The sequence below is a fragment of the Phocoena phocoena genome, chromosome 5, assembly GCF_963924675.1.
Source record: "Phocoena phocoena chromosome 5, mPhoPho1.1, whole genome shotgun sequence".
NCBI lineage: Eukaryota > Metazoa > Chordata > Mammalia > Artiodactyla > Phocoenidae > Phocoena > Phocoena phocoena.
Genome location: NC_089223.1, coordinates 101,697,557 through 101,714,712, shown reverse-complemented (window position 1 = coordinate 101,714,712; position 17,156 = coordinate 101,697,557). Strand labels below are relative to the sequence as shown.

The following is a 17,156-nucleotide window of genomic DNA, read 5'->3' as shown; positions in this document are numbered from 1 at the left end:
CCACCAGGGAAGCCCTGCAGGCCCTTTTAAGACCTAATTCTCACGAGCTTGATTTTCTATTTTCACCCATATTTTACTTAAAGAAAGCAGCTTGATGCACACAGGGACACACCTCAGGGGTGAGGCAGTACACGGACATGCATCAGCTCTTCCCCTGACTGGGTCTAAGAAATGGGACTACATGTGGCTGAGATTTACCGTTAGAGATACCACTGCCTTAGAAAAATAACCCCCTGACCTGTGCGGTTTGATGTCCTCTCAGAAGCACTTCTCTTCCCGAAGGCTTGTTTGATTTAGTGAAGACTCTCAGGTCTCCAAAGCTTGGCCTCCAGAATTGCAGAGCGCCGCAGGGGACCGGCTTCTGCTGACAAGAAGCCACCCATCAGGGGCAGTTTTTTTTTTGTTTTTTTTTTTTTTTTTTTGCGGTACGCGGGCCTCTCACTGTCATGGCCTCTCCCTTTGCGGAGCACAGGCTCCGGACGCGCAGGCTCAGCGGCCGTGGCTCACGGGCCCAGCCGCTCCGCGGCATGCGGGATCCTCCCGGACCGGGGCACGAACCCGTGTCCCCTGCATCGGCAGGCGGACTCTCAAACACTGCACCACCGGGGGAAGCCCCAGGGGCAGTTTTCTTAAGCACAGGAAGCTGTGGCTTCGGAAACCTTGTAACAGCACCCATTTCTTGAGGGCTTTCTGTGAGTTGGAATTTTATTAGGCACTTGGCAGAGATTTCTTTTACACTCAGACCATAGCTTTCTTGTATGCATTATCCTCATATTACATATACATATCCTCATATTACAGACAGGACGGAATCAGAGAGCTGCGCTAACCTGACCAAGGTCACACAGCTGGTAAGTGGGGTCCCGGCCTTCAGGCCCAAGGCTGGAAGAGGATGAAGCCCATAGTTTTCCGACTACATGAAGCTGCCCATGGGAAACATAGAGGAAATGCCATTTCATATTCCTGTTGTTTTCTTCCCCTCATGAAAACTTGGAGCATAAAGGATGCTGTGATAGGGGAAATGAGGTCCCCCCAAAGAAGCCCACATCCTAATCCCCAGAACCTGTGAAAATGTTACCTTAAATGGCCAAGGGACTCTGCAGATGGAATTAAGAATCTTGAGATGGGGAAATTATCTTGCCTGGTCAAGGTGGGCTCAATGTCCTTAAAATAAGAGTCCTTAAAAGAGGGAGGCAAGAGGGTCAAAGTCAGAAAAAGAGATGCTATGAGAAGAAGCAGAGGTTTGAAGGTGGAGGAAGAGACTGTGAAGAAAGGGATGCAGGCGGTCTTGAGAGGCTGGAACAGGCAAGAAATAAATTCTCCCCCAGAGTTTCCAGAAGGAAAGGTGCTCTGCAGACTCGTTTTAGACTTTGGGGCTCAGACTTGTAAGTTAATAAACTAGTGTTGTTTTCATTCACTGAGATTGTGATAATTTATTACAACAGCAATAGGAAACGAATGCAGATTCCAAAGGATACTCTATTCATGCAGACACTGGTGCCTTAGAAAGATCTCGACTTAAAGCCAAGAGACGGTTTGAAGACCCACAGCTCCTGCCTCTTCTGAGTATGTGGGCATCAGCATTTGAGTCGTCCCTTGCTGTTTCAGGGTTCCTTCCCCTAATACTGAGTCCAACACCTCCAGGTGTAATATCTTAACATAACAATAGCCAGGAGATTCTAAGCTTTTTCCTATTTCGGTGCAAACACTTTGAGATGCAACCATGGCATGTGGGACCCTAAGGATCTTCTTGATTGAAATCAGTTTAGTGAGGAGGCAACTAGTGTTTATTGAGCATTTACTGTGTGCCAGGCCCGGTTCAGACACGGTAGGTGGTACGTCTCATTGACGTCTCCTAGCTCACCGTCTCGTGTGCATTTCAGAGGCAGGGAGCATAGCGTGCTGAAGAGTGTGGATTAGGAAGCTGAACTGCCCTGATTTGAAACCTGGCTTGCCTGTTACTGGCTACAAGCCCTGCGTGAGCCCCTTGTCTCTCTCTGTGCCTCAGTTTCTTCATCTGTAAAATGGATAATAATCATATAGGCTTTTGGTGAGAATCGGAGGTGGGTAAATGAGGAAAAGAACGGGCGGGGTGCGAGCGGGAGGTTGAGACTGAGAGACAGAAAGAGAGAGAGGGAGAGAGGCTTGCCCCAAATCACACAGCAAGTAAGAGATGGAGCTAAGTGGATTTGAATCTTGAGCCAGCGTTTATTCCAAAACACCCAGATATGGCGGTGGTTCTCAACCAGGGGTGATTCTGCCCAGGGCACATTTTTGCGCCACTTTCAATTATCACAACGGAAAAGAGATGCTACTGGCCGTTGTAAGTAGACGTCAGGGACCCTGCTCAACATTGTACAGTGCACAGGATCACCCCCAGAACACAGGATCATCTGGCCCCAAATACCCGTAGTGCTGAGATTGAGAAACCTGCCTAGAATTTTCTCCAGCAAGTCACATAATGGCCTTAAGTTACCATGTGTTTATCACCTGGGGCGGGGGTCGGGGGGGGCTTGTGAAGGAACCAAATTTCTATCAGACCATTTATCATTTTTCTAGAACTCAATTTATAATTTGTGTTGTTACAGAGTGTACTGAAATGTGCCTTCATAAAGGGAGGGAGGCACGGAAGGAAATTACAGCTCACCAAGCACCTTCTGTGTGCCCGGCACCGTGCGCATTACTAGGCTATCCTTCTTGCAGAGCAAGGTGAAGGTTACTTGTTTTATTTTGCAAATGAGGAAATGCAGCTTAGGGAAGCTAAGTGACTTTCCAAGGATGTCACAGTGGTCGAAGGGGTGATCTGACCTCAAGCCCATGCGTGCCTCTCCCTTTGTGCCATGTGCCCAGGGTGAGTTTCCTACGCTTTTCTGGACAGAAGAGAGAAGAATGTGTGCGAGCTGTTTCCATGCTTGATGGTTTTTGAAGATCTGCCACCCCTGGATTGATGAGACAGCCCAAGGTCCCTGCAGTAGTACTGGTTTGCAGAGATCTGGTTCCAGGGCCCGTGATTTACCATCTTAGCAAACAGAGCATTTCAAAGCTTATGGCTCCCGGATGAAAGGATGCAATGCAGAGAAATGAGGCATGGCCATTGCCTCACCTGGGACCCCTCTGCCTCCAGCTAGGGATTCAGGAGTGGGTGAGGGGGAATTGTGGTACAAAGGAACAGAGCTAGACCTTGTTCTGACACGAACTGTGGTATGGGGCCAATTACTGCCTCTCTGAGCCCCAGTATTTTTATCTGGACGATGGGGACATTGACCCAATAGGGTGATGAGTGTGAAAGTGGCTGGTAACCTCTAAAACCTTAATTATTATTGGTGCTGTGTTACTACAATAACCACTACTGTTGCTACTCTTATTAGTGAAAGACTCACCTCAGAGTGGCTCTCTGAGGATGCTTGGGACACCTCCTTCAATCTGTTATCCACACGACAGCCGAAGTGAGCATTGGAAGTAGAAATCGGATTGTCAGCCCTCTGAGTAGACCCTACGATAGTTCCCCACTGACCGTGCTGGGAATCCAACAGCTAAACTAACCCCCACTGTGGGCCAGGCTCCTTCTTACTCCTGACTTCTACCCTGTTTGTTCACGCCGGGCACACACGCCTCCTTGCTCTTTCTAGAACTGCACTGTCTGACATGGTAGCCCTTAGACTCATGCAGTTATGGAGCCCTTGAAACGTAGCCAGTCTGAACTGAGATGTGCTGTAAGTGTAAAATACACACCGACAACTTCAAAGACTTACTATGAAAAGAAAGAAATTGAAAATACCCCATCAACGCATTTTATATAGTGATTACAAGTTGGAATGATAATGCTTTGAGTATACGGAGCCAAACACGATATATTAATAAGAGTAACTTTACTTGTTTCCTTCTTACTCTTTCAGCGTGGCTACTAGAAAATTTCCAATTACATAGGTGGCTTGAATTGTATGTCTTTGGGCAGCACTGTTCTAGAACATGCCAGGCAGGCTCGTGCCTCAGTTACTGCCTCTGCCTGGGGGAGTTTCCCTTTAGGTGTCTGCAAGGCTCAATTACTAACTTTGAGGAGATCTCTGTTCATACTTGACCTGCTCAGAGAGGCCTTTCCTGATGACCTTAGTTAAACCGCACCCCCTTACTGTCTGTCACCCTTTATTCCCTTATATTGCTCCCCCCTCCCCATGGGACTTAGGATTACCAGAAAAACAGCAGACAGTGTGTGAACGTGATGGGCCGCCTTTCCATTTTAGCTGTTATTTTCGATACTTCAGAGAAGTGATCACTATCATGTAATTGTATTTCATTTGGAAACATACAAATTAAAACAAGGTTAATGCCAATCCTCTTGACCCCCACGAGAGTTTGGTCATTAAAACTGTGAAAGAGGAGCTTCCCTGGTGGCGCAGTGGTTGAGAGTCCGCCTGCCGATGCAGGGGACGCGCGTTCGTGCCCCGGTCCGGGAAGATCCCACATGCCGCGGAGCGGCTGGGCCCGTGAGCCATGGCCGCTGAGCCTGCGCGTCTGGGGCCTGTGCTCCGCAACGGGAGAGGCCACAACAGTGAGAGGCCCGCGTACCGCAAAAAAAAAAAAACTGTGAAAGAGGAAATGAAGGTGGATGTGGTATTTATCTCCTTCATGACCTGTTTCCACCGCCCATCCCAGCCTGCAGTCTCCGCATCCACCTGGGTTTCTGATGTGAGCAGAGGCGAAGGAAGGAGAAGCCCTCTTTCTTTCTCAATTAACTCTTGAGTTTCTTATTAAAGGAGATAATGTGGGCAATGTAGTTAGCACTGTGCCTGGCCTATAATAGGTGCTCAGTAAATGGTATTGGTGAGGATGACGATGACGTTGTTGGTAATGGTGATGATGATGGCAGTGGTGGTCATGGTGGTGATGGTGATGGTGGTGGTGGTGGTCATGGTGACGATGATGGTGTTGGGAAAGGCGGTCCCTTGCATGGAACCTTTCAACCTCCACTAGGCTGCACAAGAGTGAGCCTTGGGCTTGGAACGCTTCCTTACCAAGAGACAGAGTCCACACAGCGTGTGCATGATTGTAAAAACCTCCCAACTAGTTTCCCAGCTCCTACCTTGACCTCCTACAGGCTGTTTTAACACAGCAGTCAAATGATCCTTTTAAAATGGAGCTCAGACACTGTTTCTCTTCGACCCCCAATCCCCAGAGGGTTGTCATCTCCCCCAAAGAAAAAGCCTGAGGCCCTTAGAATGGCCTATGGAGTTGTCCACGATCGGCTGTTTCCTCGCCCTCCATCCTCAACCCTTCAATCCCAGCTCCTGCCATTCTTCATTCACTTATTCCCCTGGCCTCATTGGCCTACTTGCTGCTCCTCAAACAGATCAAACATACTCCTACCCCAGGGCCTTTGCACTGGCTGTTCCATCTGCTCAGTGTGCTCTTCCTCCAGCTCTCTGGATGTCTCATTCCCTCGTGGTTTCACATTTTTGCTCAGCTATCACCTTGCCACCAGGGCCTTCCCTGACAACGCTGTTTCAAGCTTCAGTACCTTCCCATAGATGTTTCCTGGCCACTTCTCCTGCTCAAATTTTCTCCATGGTGCTTATTCCAGTCCAATATACTTTATAAGTGAATTTTCACGTTGTTTTATATTGTTTCCCAATACAGCATACAACGTCTCATTATAATAAACATTCCATGGTGACAGGTGTTTCGTCTCTTCATTATTGTATCCCCAGCACCTACAGAAGCACCTGGAACATGGCTGCCATCGGTAATTATCCACCGAATAAATGGATGGATTTAATCCTTACAGCGGCCCAGTGAGGTGGATACTACTGTTATCTCTAGTTTTCAGATGAGGCCCAGAGAGGTTAAGCAACTTGCCCCAAGCCACACCATTAGTAAGAGGAAGAATTAGTACCTGAACCATGGATGTTTCTTGTTCTAGGACCTTCATTTTAAATTACTGTTATGGGCTGAATTGTGTCCCCTCCAAAATTCATATATTGAAATCCTAACCTCCAATACCTCAGAATGTGACTGCATTCGGAAATGGGGCCTTTAAGATTAAATGAGGTCATGTGGGTGAGTCCTAACCCAATCTTATAAGAAGAGATTAAGGCACAGACACACACAGAAGGAAGGCCACGTGAGGTCACAGTGAGAAGAGGGCCCTCCACAAGCCAATGAGAGAGGCCGCAGAAGAAACCAACTCTGTTGACACCTTGATCTTGGACTTCCTACTTCTAGAATTGTGAGACAACACCTTTCTATTGTTTAAGCTGCCTGGTTTGTAGGACTTTGTTATGGCGGCCCAAGCAAAACTAATACACGCATTATAGAAGTTGAGTATACAAGGCAGAGTCTGATCTGGGCCTGCCTACCTCTTAGCCCCTCTGCCAATACTCACTGCTCCCCCATGATGCCACCAGCCACCTGGACTACTTGCCATTTTCCAAATATATCCCATTTTCTTATGCATTTTAGTCTTAGGAAATGCTATTACTACCTGGAATGTCCCTAACCAGCACCCCCTGCCCTCACAAAGATGTCTATGTCCTAATCCCCAGAACCTGGTGAATGTTACCTATAGGGCAGGAGAGATTTTGCAGGTGTGATTAAGTTAGGATCTAGAGATGAGGAGATTATTCTGGATTACCCTACCCAATCCAGATGGGCCCAGTGGAATTGCAGGGTCCTTATAAAAGAGACGCAGGAGTTCAGAGAGTTCAGAGAGGAGAGAAGGTGCTACCCTGTTGGCTTTGAAGATTGAGGAAGGGGCCACAAGCCAAGGCACGCGGGTGGACTCTAAGTGGGAAAAGACCAGAAAACATATGCCCCCAGAGTAGAAGGAACCAGCCCAGCAGATACCTTGACTCTGTCCCAGTGAAAGTGGTTTCAGATTTCTGGACCGCAGAACCATGGAGAATAAATGTATGTTATTCTAAGCCACCAGGTTAGTGGTGGTTGTGAACGGCAGCCACCGACACTGACACACTGCCCCACCCCCCCTTGCCCCCAAGAACGACTTCTTATTAACTCAAGATCCAGACACTGCATGTGTTCCTTTTTATGCCTCCCTGACCCTCTTTAACGGAGGTGACCACTCCTTGCCTTGTAACCACATTGTCTCTACTTAACATTTACGTTACGTGGGTAACAGGAGGTTAACACAGAAGCTTCATTTGGACTCAGAACCAAGACAAAACAGAGGTGGAAATTCCGTAGGCAGCTGCCAGGTCACTGCCTGTGCGAGGAAGGCCAACAAGCGTTGTTGGGTCACAGCTGTTGAGCCCCTTCACCCACTGTGAGGTTAGAAATGGGTGAGACAGGAGAGAAGGAGGGTGGAGCTGCGTGGCGGTGGGAGGGGGGCACTGCTGCAGAGCAGTGAACCGAGGAGCGGGGAGAGGCCTTCCATGTACATATACCACCTCCTAACCCCCGGAGTATGTGAATGCTACTTTATCCGGCAAAAAGGATGATTAAGTTAAGGGTCTTGAGACGAGGCACTTATCCTGGATTATCGCTGTGGGTTCTAAATGCAATCACACGTATGCTTTATAAGAGAAAGGTGGAAGGATTTGGGGGCAGACACAGAAAAGGAGGCAACATGAAGATGGGGCAGAGATTGGAGTGATGTGGCTAAAAGTCAAGGAATGCTGGTGGCCACCAGGAGCTAGGAGAGAGGCGTGGACAGATGCTCCCCTGAGCCTCTAGAGGAGCTCAGCTCTCCTGACACCTTGGTTCTGGACACCTGGCCTCCAGACTGTGAGAGACTAGCTTTCTGTTGTTAAAGCCATCAGTTTGTGGCACTTTGGTACAGCAGCCATGGGACACTAATAACCTGGACAGAGAATCATGCTCTCACCCTCTTAGCAGCTGCAAGGAACAACTAAGTGACAGGTTCCCCTGCCCGATCCCAGGATTGCTCCATTCCAGCCAGGAGGAAGACGGCTGCTGGGGGAACCACAGGGAAGCCTAGACGCCTGGCGGGTGTCACCGACTCCAGGGCTGCAGAACCAGAGTTTTCAAAACTTTCCACACTTTGGTTCCAAATCCAGGCTTCTGCCTTAAACCTTGGAGGGCTCAAATTCACTCTCAGAACAGCGTTTGCTTGGGATTGCTTCTGAGGAACCATCCTTTCCAGGAAGGACTTGGCAGACAGTCGTACAGAGCACTGTCACAATTCCAGATTAACATTGCAGGAGATAAGCTCACCAATTAACTCTGCCTTAGGCTGTGGGAAAGAGATAAAGAGGAAAGCTAAGTGTTTGGAAAAACAGGAGAGAGTATGGCAGGAAAGGTGACGCCAGAGTCGGGGAGACGTGGGTTCAAATCCTGCACCGCCTATGCCCACGTGATGTGGACAATGCGGGCTCCAGGAGCCCAGGTATGTCTGTCAGGAATAGGGTGTTTCCTTGGCAGGATGCTCTGAGGATCCGGGTGAATGTGGTACCTAGCTCTGAACAGGTGCTCCCCTTAAGGAAGATGATATTAATTTTAAAAGTTCCCCTTGGTCTTCTTGAATAAGCAGAATGCCCACGGTAAGCTTGGCGAGCAGCTTTGGCCAGCCATCTGTTTGGTATTAATGATGATGGGAATGATGATGGTTAGATGATGGAAATCTGTCATTTCCAAAGCCCATTGGCCCAACATCAACAGCTCTCTGGGGATAAGGAAATATTTTCCTGCCAACACCTTGGCTAGGTTCCTAGGGCTGCTCTAACAAATCACCGCAAACTTGGTGACTAAAACCAGCAGGTATTTATTTCTTCTCTTCTGGAGGCTATAAGTCTGAAATCGAGGTGTTGGCAGGGTTGGTTTTCTCTGGAGGCTGTGAGGGAGGAAGCGTCCATGCCTTTCTCTTAACTTCTGGTGTGGCTGACACGCCTTGGTGCTCCTTGGCCTGTGGCCACATCACTTCAATCTCTGCTTCCATCTTCACATCGCCCTCTGTGTGTCCTCCTCATCTTATAAGGCCACTCGTCATTGGATTTAAGGCCCACCCTGAGTCCAGGATGATTTTATCTTGAGATCCTTTAATACATCTGCAAAGACCTTATTTCTAAACAAGGACACATTCTGAGGTTCCGAATGGACATGAATCTTCGGGGGGGGGCGGTCAATATTCGCTGAACTACAGTAGAAAAGAGCAGAAACATTGCCACCCGCTGACGTCAGGAGCATCTGCACGTATGACCTATAAGAGTCATAACCTCCTGGAGGCTCAGCCTCCTCATGGTCAAAATGGGAATAAGATGCTCTGCCCCATAGGGCTGGTGTGAGAGTTGGGTGAGATCACTTGAGTGAAATACTCAGCACAGAAGCTAAAATGCTGGCTAAATACTTGATCGTTCACTGTCATCATGGTCATATGACTTTTCCCATTGCCCAGGGGTCTGTGCAGGAGAAGTGAGGGGCGAGTGGTCAGTATGGCCAGCCACCTGGGTGTAGGTCTTTGGGCAGCCCTGGAGTTGGTCACTAAGCCTGAAAGCTTCCACAAGCAGGGAAGTGGTTTGGGCTGGACTGGCTGCTCAGGAATCTTCCAGAAAATGTGTTAAAATGCCAATCCTGTTGCCTACCCAGCGGCCTGGACAGCGGATGGGGAGGAACATTTGACCTTAGCAGGGGGTTCTGAAACACAGCCACCCAACTGGAGAGCCCCTAATCTGGCTCAGCCCCACATTTCATTGATGGGGAAACTGAGACCCGAACAAGGACTTGCCGAAATCGATGCAGATTTTTTTTTTTTTTTTTTTTTTGCGGTACGCGGGCCTCTCACTGTTGCGGCCTCTCCCGTTGCGGAGCACAGGCTCCGGACGCGCAGGCTCAGCGGCCATGGCTCACGGGCCCAGCCGCTCCGCGGCATGTGGGATCTTCCCGGACCGGGGCACAAACCCGTGTCCCCTGCATCGGCAGGCGGACTCTCAACCACTGCGCCACCAGGGAAGCCCCTCGATGCAGATTTTGACAAAGTTGTAGTGAGATCCCAAGAGCATCCACTGAGCATCTTTCTTGAGTCCCACAACTTCCCTGGGGGTTCCCTGGGGCTCTGGGGCAGTGGAGTACGGTATCTCCTTGTCCTGGCCAGAAATTAGGCTTGGAGAAGTGACTGAGGAAGGGCACATGGTCGGCTCAAGGTCAAGTCACCAAAAGACAACGATGTAAAATCCATTCGTGAATAAGAATACGTGAACAAGAGAAACCTCATCTACCGATGTGCGGGTATCCCTTGCTCTCTGTACCTTTGCTATCCAAACTCTTGTTTTCCAAACACAGGAATCAAATAAATTAAGATAAATGTGTTGACACATCTCTTGCTATCCAAATCCTGTTACTTGTTGTGTGTATGAGTGTTTGGAATAAAATGGATTTGAAGAGGGAGGAAGATATATATTCTTACTGTGGATACAAATATATTTTATGCTGCTCAACTGTGCCTTCTCTTGCCCAGTAGCCTTCAGCCACAACAACAGGGAACTAAAAAAAAAGGGGGCTTCCCTGGTGGCGCAGTTGTTGAGAGTCCGCCTGCCGATGCAGGGGACGCGGGTTCGTGCCCCGGTCCGGGAAGATCCCACTTGCCGCGGAGCAGCTGGGCCCGTGAGCCATGGCCGCTGAGTCTGCGTGTCCGGAGCCTGTGCTCCGCAACGGGAGAGGCCACAAACAGTGAGAGGCCCGCGTACCGCAAAAAAAATTTAAAAGGGAAAATTTTTCTAAATTCACTTATGCAGCCTAATGAAGAACAACACAGAAATCGATGAAAGGTGTTAAAATTGTTGCGTCCATACAAAATTCCCTACATTCTTGAGAGATAGTTTAAAAAATATGATAAAGTCATTAAAAAAAGATAAATTCAGCAAATTGATTTTCTCTATGATATGGCTTTCAGCAATTTCACCATTCAGTGAGTTGACTTGTGATGAATTAACTTTCAGTAAATTGCTTCCTACATGGCCAGTAATAGGTAGAGGGGTGGACGCTCGTGTCATATGCTGAGACCTTAAAAATAATTAGGGTCTCTGACATTTCCCTGTAGCCTGCCATCACCACTGCAATTTGTCTTTTCAAATTATCCCAGTGGAGTGTGTCATACATTTCCAGCGGGGACCCTGATCTCTGACTGTTGCTTAAGTAAGCTCCCCAAAGGCAGGGACTGTGTGTGTGTGTGTGTGTGTGTGTGTGTGTGTGTGTGGTTCACCACTGTATCTCCAGGATTTGAAGGATGGCTTTTCCATAGTTTGCACTCAATAATTACTCATAAAATGGGTAAATGAATGAATGACTTATATTTCTTCCTAAAATGAGAGTCCATAATCGTCATCCCTTTCCTATTCTATGGTTACAACTTCTGGCGAGATTGCAGAATGGCCCCAGTACTTTGTAGACTGTCACAGGAGAGGTAAAGGCTTTTTCTCCACCCCTTGGTTCTGGGCTGGCTTTGTGACTTATTTTGGCCAAGAGAATGCAGCAGAAGTGAGGTCAAGCCTGGACCTTGGGAGGTTTTGCACGTTTCTTCTCTTGCAATTTTGCTACCATCATGTAAAATGCTGGACTAGCCTCTTGGATGGTGACAGACATCAAGTGACCCCTCTTGATTACAAACAGTGGTTGAGGCCACCTCAGACTAACTGGAATCCAGCCAATCTGCCAGCCAAAGGCAGACATACATGGATATCAGCAAAGCCTGGGCCAGTGTAGCAAACTATCATGGCAACCCATAGACTTGGGAGCAACAATAGATGGTTATTGTTTAATGCACTAGGTTTTGGGGTTATTTGTTACACAGTGATAGCTCACTGATACAAATTCTTTAATGACCCCTAAATTCATTTCTACTAAGCCTCTCCCATCTTCCATATTTTACTTCCAGTTAGTCCCCACACTATAGACTTTTTAAACACCAGTCTGATAATGTCACAGTTTAGCCTGAAGGTCTTCAGTGGTTGCCTACTGCAGGGAGGACAAAATATAGTATTTCAGCCTGCGAGGGCCATGACAGTCTGACATTGCTTTCCTTGTGTCTGGACCTTCCCTGCAGCCCCCCCACTCCGCTCAACTCTCTCCTCCTGGACACTCTGTGTCCTTTGAGTCCATCAGCACACCCTGCTCTTTGACTTCTGTCCTCTGCCCAGAAGTTCTTCCTTTTCTTTTCAGCCAGCCAACTGCAGGGCCACTGCTAGCCCAAATGACACTGTTGTAAACCAGAAAATGTGGCCCTTCCTCAAAAAAAAAAAAAAGTTTCACAAATTAGTATGTTTCTGTATGACCCAAACAATCACACACTGTGGCCCAGCTCACCTTAGTCGGGGAAGCTCTCCAGACACCTGGCAGGCAACAACTCTGTCTGGTGCCCGTGCATGTCACATTGTTTGCTCACCCCACCCAGGAGGCCAGGACCCACCCATGCTCCCCACCCCCCACCCCCTTCCCTGAAGTCGGAAATCCAGGCCCGATTTGGAATCAGGCAAGGGATAGGAGTCAGGCCTCTGAGAGTGGGTAAGAAAGGAGCCTCGGGGGACATCTGCAGAGAGGGGTACACACACGTGTGTATATGTATGTATATGTGTGAACCAGTGTTTCCCGAGTATGTGTATGACTGTGTTTGCCTGTGGGCTGATGTCAGAGCCAGCATATGTTCTGTCTAACATGGGGATGATGCATCTTTAGACATGGCACTGTGGGGAATGCACACTCTGAAACCATGCTTGATAACTCTGCTCTCTTCAGCTCAACATTCAGGAAGCAGTTTAACTTTCCTCCCGCCAGGTAACCTGACCCCTCACTTGTCCAGGTAACTATCTCCACATGCTTACACAGTGCCCGGGTCCTACGTTATCTTGGTAGTCTACTGTAGAGCTTAAGAACTCAGGCTGTGGAGTCACACTAACCTGAACTGGAATCCTGGCTCCCCACCCCCATTAGCTGTGTGACTTTTTGTAAAGCACTTAACCTCTCTGAGCCTCAACTGTCAATCCAGTCCCCTTCCCCAATGATAGTCAGATAGTCAGCTGGACACCCAGCTGGTATTAGAGAATTGGAGGATGGGTGTGGGGAACATGACACATTTGGTGCCAGAAGTGGTGTTGGAAAACACAGTAGGGTCTCCATGGGTGAGTACTGAATGAATGCATGAGAAATACAATCATACATTGAGTGCTGACCCGTTGCCAGGCTCTGTGTTTGGTGCCTGGAATACAGAAGTGATGGAAACAAGTTCTCTGCTTTTGAAACATTCCCAGACATTACAGGAAACGGAGCAGCCTCAGCCATTGTAATACGGGGTGGAGAGGGTGAAACCAGCAGCAATTCTGGGGGCTGAAAGAGCACAGAGGAGGGGCTGTCTAGTTCTAAGAAAGGTTCAAGGGACAGTGCGAGCTGACTTTTTAAAGATGAGAAGCCATTCCTCAAATGGATGGTGCCAACTACAAATTGGCACCTGCCATCTACCTCTACAAGGATCAAATCATGAGCCGCTGCAGCCGCTGACCTTCAACACCCCCTGAGGGGAGTTCAGGAATGAGGCCCTCCGTGCTCTGGGAAGAACTGGCAGAACAGGTCTTCAGATAGTTAGGTATCTTCAGGAGAAGATTTTATGAGCCCAATTCTTGCATCTCCTCGTATCTAGAAAAGCACTAAAAATGTTCACGGTGACGTCTGCCCCTCGAGACTAGCAGCAACGTTCTGCAAACATGTGTGCTTGATTGTACGTACTCCCCCTTCACCAGAATCGCATATATACTGATCTTCCCCCCACCTCTTCGGAGTGGTCTCTCAGAGCTATCTGAAATGCTGTCTCCCGGGCTATAGTCCTCATTTTGCCCCAAATAAAACTTACCTCACAACTCTCCCGTGCATTTTTTTTTAGCTGACAATGTGGAAGGGTGGAGTTCTAGGTGGGGGACAGGTTTGTAAGATCATGTAAGCGTGGGTGACAGTGGGGTGGCTGCACGCAGCTCTGTGTAGCTGTAAAGCAGGGACAGTGGGATGGGGCAGGGGGACAGGGGTGGGCAGGGCAGAGATCCTGATGGCCCCTGCAAAGGTTAGTACACGCGGGCAGTCTTTCCAGATTACATCAGTGTGATAGATAGAGGTGTCCCCTTTTCAAGCCAGGCATGTGCTCCCTGGGCACTTGGCATCTCTCCCATCAGGACTGCTCCAGCCTTCTGGAAGGCTCAGATCCTGATGTGCTCCTTTGTCAAAGCGGTGATCAAACTCCATCTTGGGTGTGTCTGTCCTCCCCATCGGCTCATAAACTGCCCTTAGAGGGCGGAACTTGGTGCCAGGTACAGAGTCAGTGGGTAATAAGAGTTTTCAAACTGTAATTTACATGCTTTGGGGATGATCTCCCTTCCCTCGAAGATAAAGCTCTTCTATCCTGTGCCTCATTTATTAGGCTTCTCTGCCACTGCCTTGGGGGTCACACGAACAAATAAAATACGTGGCAGGAAACTGTTTTTCTTGTTTTCTTTCTTTCTCTTCATCTAATTTCAACTCCCTGTCAAGTCTCCTTCATTTGATCTGCTAACCACAGAAGCTGCCTCAGGCAAACTTACAGCTTCTCTCCTGGGAAGAAGATTCTTTTCATTTAATCGTGGAGGGGCAGCCTCCCTGGGGAGGCCCTTGGCCATTTATCTCTTATCGGCTCCTAACCACGCTTTCCCAGGGTGGCTCCTCCTGGGATCTGTTCCTTCATGTACACTTAGAAGGATGCAATAAGATCTCACAACCCAAATGGCAGTTCCCCGTGGACAGGTAATTTCCCCAGGGGCTTAAGCTGTGTGCCCTCAATGTGAATCCAAGTGAAGTTTCTAAGCCCTGGTCAGTTTCGGGGTACAGTAGCTGGAATGGGTGAGGCCCAGCAGCTCGGTGAACATGGGGGGTTTGGGGAGCAAAGGGTAGGGACCAGCAGCTCATCTGAGATTAGGGGGGCAGATGGACCTTCCTTAGGGAGCCTCCCTGACACTGATGGAGAGCTCAGAATCTAAAATGCTGGAAACTCAGCATGCAATACGGTCACACTCACAAAAAAGCAGTGTTTGCAAACACTGCAAGGGGAACCAACATCATCGCAAGAAGGGAGACGGTTTGGGAAAAAGCACAGAAGCCAAAGCTTTGTGATTTGGGTCAGGTAACCACTTCAGGCAGGTTTGTGGATGAGTTCAATTTAGTATCTTTGTGTAAGAGGACAGAGAAAAAGGCCAACCCGTCCGCTGAGAGACCATGCCAGCACTCACTATTCTTCCTGGGAGAAGAGCTGTTATTGGAAAAAACCCGAAAAGTGCTCAAATCCCACCCTGAAATGTGGGGCTTTCCCTCAGCGGCCTGTACTCAGCACAGGGCCCCCGTCCATGGGGTCCCTACCGGCTGGCGCTGCCCAGGCCCACTGCCCTCGTCTGGCCCTCATTTCCTGCCGCCTGCATTTCCCACACGGCCCATGGCTTGCGGCTTCGTCTCTGCTTTGTTTCCATCCATCCGCCTCCCAGATCCACTCTTCTCACTGCAAATCTTAAAAATCCCCCCAACGGACCTCTCTGGAGCTCAGGATAAAATGGCAAATCTTAACGCACTGCCCCGGCTTCCGTGGACCTGCTTTCAACACATCTCTGACTTGTCCTGTGCTGTACACCCCGCTCCAACGCTCCCACCCCGCCATGCTGGGACAGCGGTTCTTGCCTGGCTCTACCCTGGAGGTCCGACTGAGCCAGCGTCAGGTGAGGCCTGAGTCAGAGTTCACTGTAGTTCTCAAGCCACCCAGGTAATTGTAATGCTTTCAGATGAGGTTGGAAAAGGCGTCTCTAGCCCAGGGATTTCCAAGTTTGGCCTAGGTCCCACCTCCAGATTAGGGTTTGGTTGGCTGTGGATGCAGCCTGGCCATCAGGACTTTTAGAAGCTTGCCAGGTGATTTAGCAATGTTTGAGGACCACTGCTCTGGCCTTGCTGGATTATTTGTTGTTCCTTTGCCATTAACTTCCTTTTACATTCTGACATTTTCGCTGGCTGTTCCTGCTGTATGGAAATTCGTCTTTCCCTCCCTCATAAGCTACCTCATTCTCCCTTCTTCCAAATGTCAGAATTGAGGGACGCTAGAGGGAGCAGCAAACTTTTTCTGAAAAAGGTCAGATAGGAAATATATTAGGCTTTTTAGGCCACTGCATGTGGTCTCTGTCACGCATTCTTTTTGTTTTCCTTTTAAAATGTAAAAGCCATTCTTTGCTTATGGGTCATACAAAACAGGCCATGGGCCAGATTTGGCTCACAGGCCATAGCTCCCTGACCCTGGACCACAGCATTGTTTGTTTCGTAAGGTAGTGAGTTCCCCATCAATGGAAGCAATCAACTCATGGTTGGAGGACTTCCTGGCAGGGAAACCATAGATGGGACTTGAACTTCCAATGAATAACTGGACTGAAAAACCTTTCTGTTCTTTCATGAACTTGGGATGCCTTCGTTCTAATTCATCCCAGCTCCCGGACACAGCCCCTCATCTGCTAAAAGATCTTTGAGGTCCCCTGCCAGCTCTGAAATCATCCCAATCCTCTGTTCTGCCTCAGTTCATTGTGAAACTCTGCGTGTGTCAGCACGGCCTTTGTTTCAACACGAAGAGCTGTGATTTCCATATCTGAGTTTAAGAGACAAAGGAGAAAGACTGCTCCTGACCTCTGTGTACAGATGATATTTGAAGCAAGAACAGCTGGAAACCATGAAAATCAAAATGCTCTGATTTCATCTTCAGCCACAGACATCTGACAACTAGATATGAATGGCAAAATTATACCTTTCTGTGTAGACACAAACAGGACTGATTCACAATGATCCAGAACAGACCCATCCTAAGAAGATAAAAACAGAAGCTTCCCCTCTTATCCCAAATTCTTTGTGTCATTCTTGCAAGTCAGTCTCAAAACGGGCCTAACTCCACGTACCTTTTAGCAAACAGCCAATGAGTATCGACCACATGCATAGATCAGAGTTCAGACTGCAGGTCCTAGAACAAGATGGTGTAGATTCCAATCTAGCACTTGTCTCTTAGCTGTGTGACTTGGGGAAAATGACTTAATCAATATAATCTTTGTTTTTTTTTCATCTATAAGATGGGAATAAAATTAGTTGGGGAAGGAAAGGTTTTGCAGCTTACCTGTAATTCATCTTCTATCAACTGGGATAGGAAGAGAGGAAAGGAAGAAAAA

General features: G+C 48.4%; 1 protein-coding gene across 1 annotated transcript in view; it reads right to left on the bottom strand.

The window, feature by feature from the left end:
* SLC2A9 (solute carrier family 2 member 9) overlaps positions 1-17,156 on the bottom strand; it is a 211,039-nt gene that overhangs the window by 37,094 nt on the left and 156,789 nt on the right.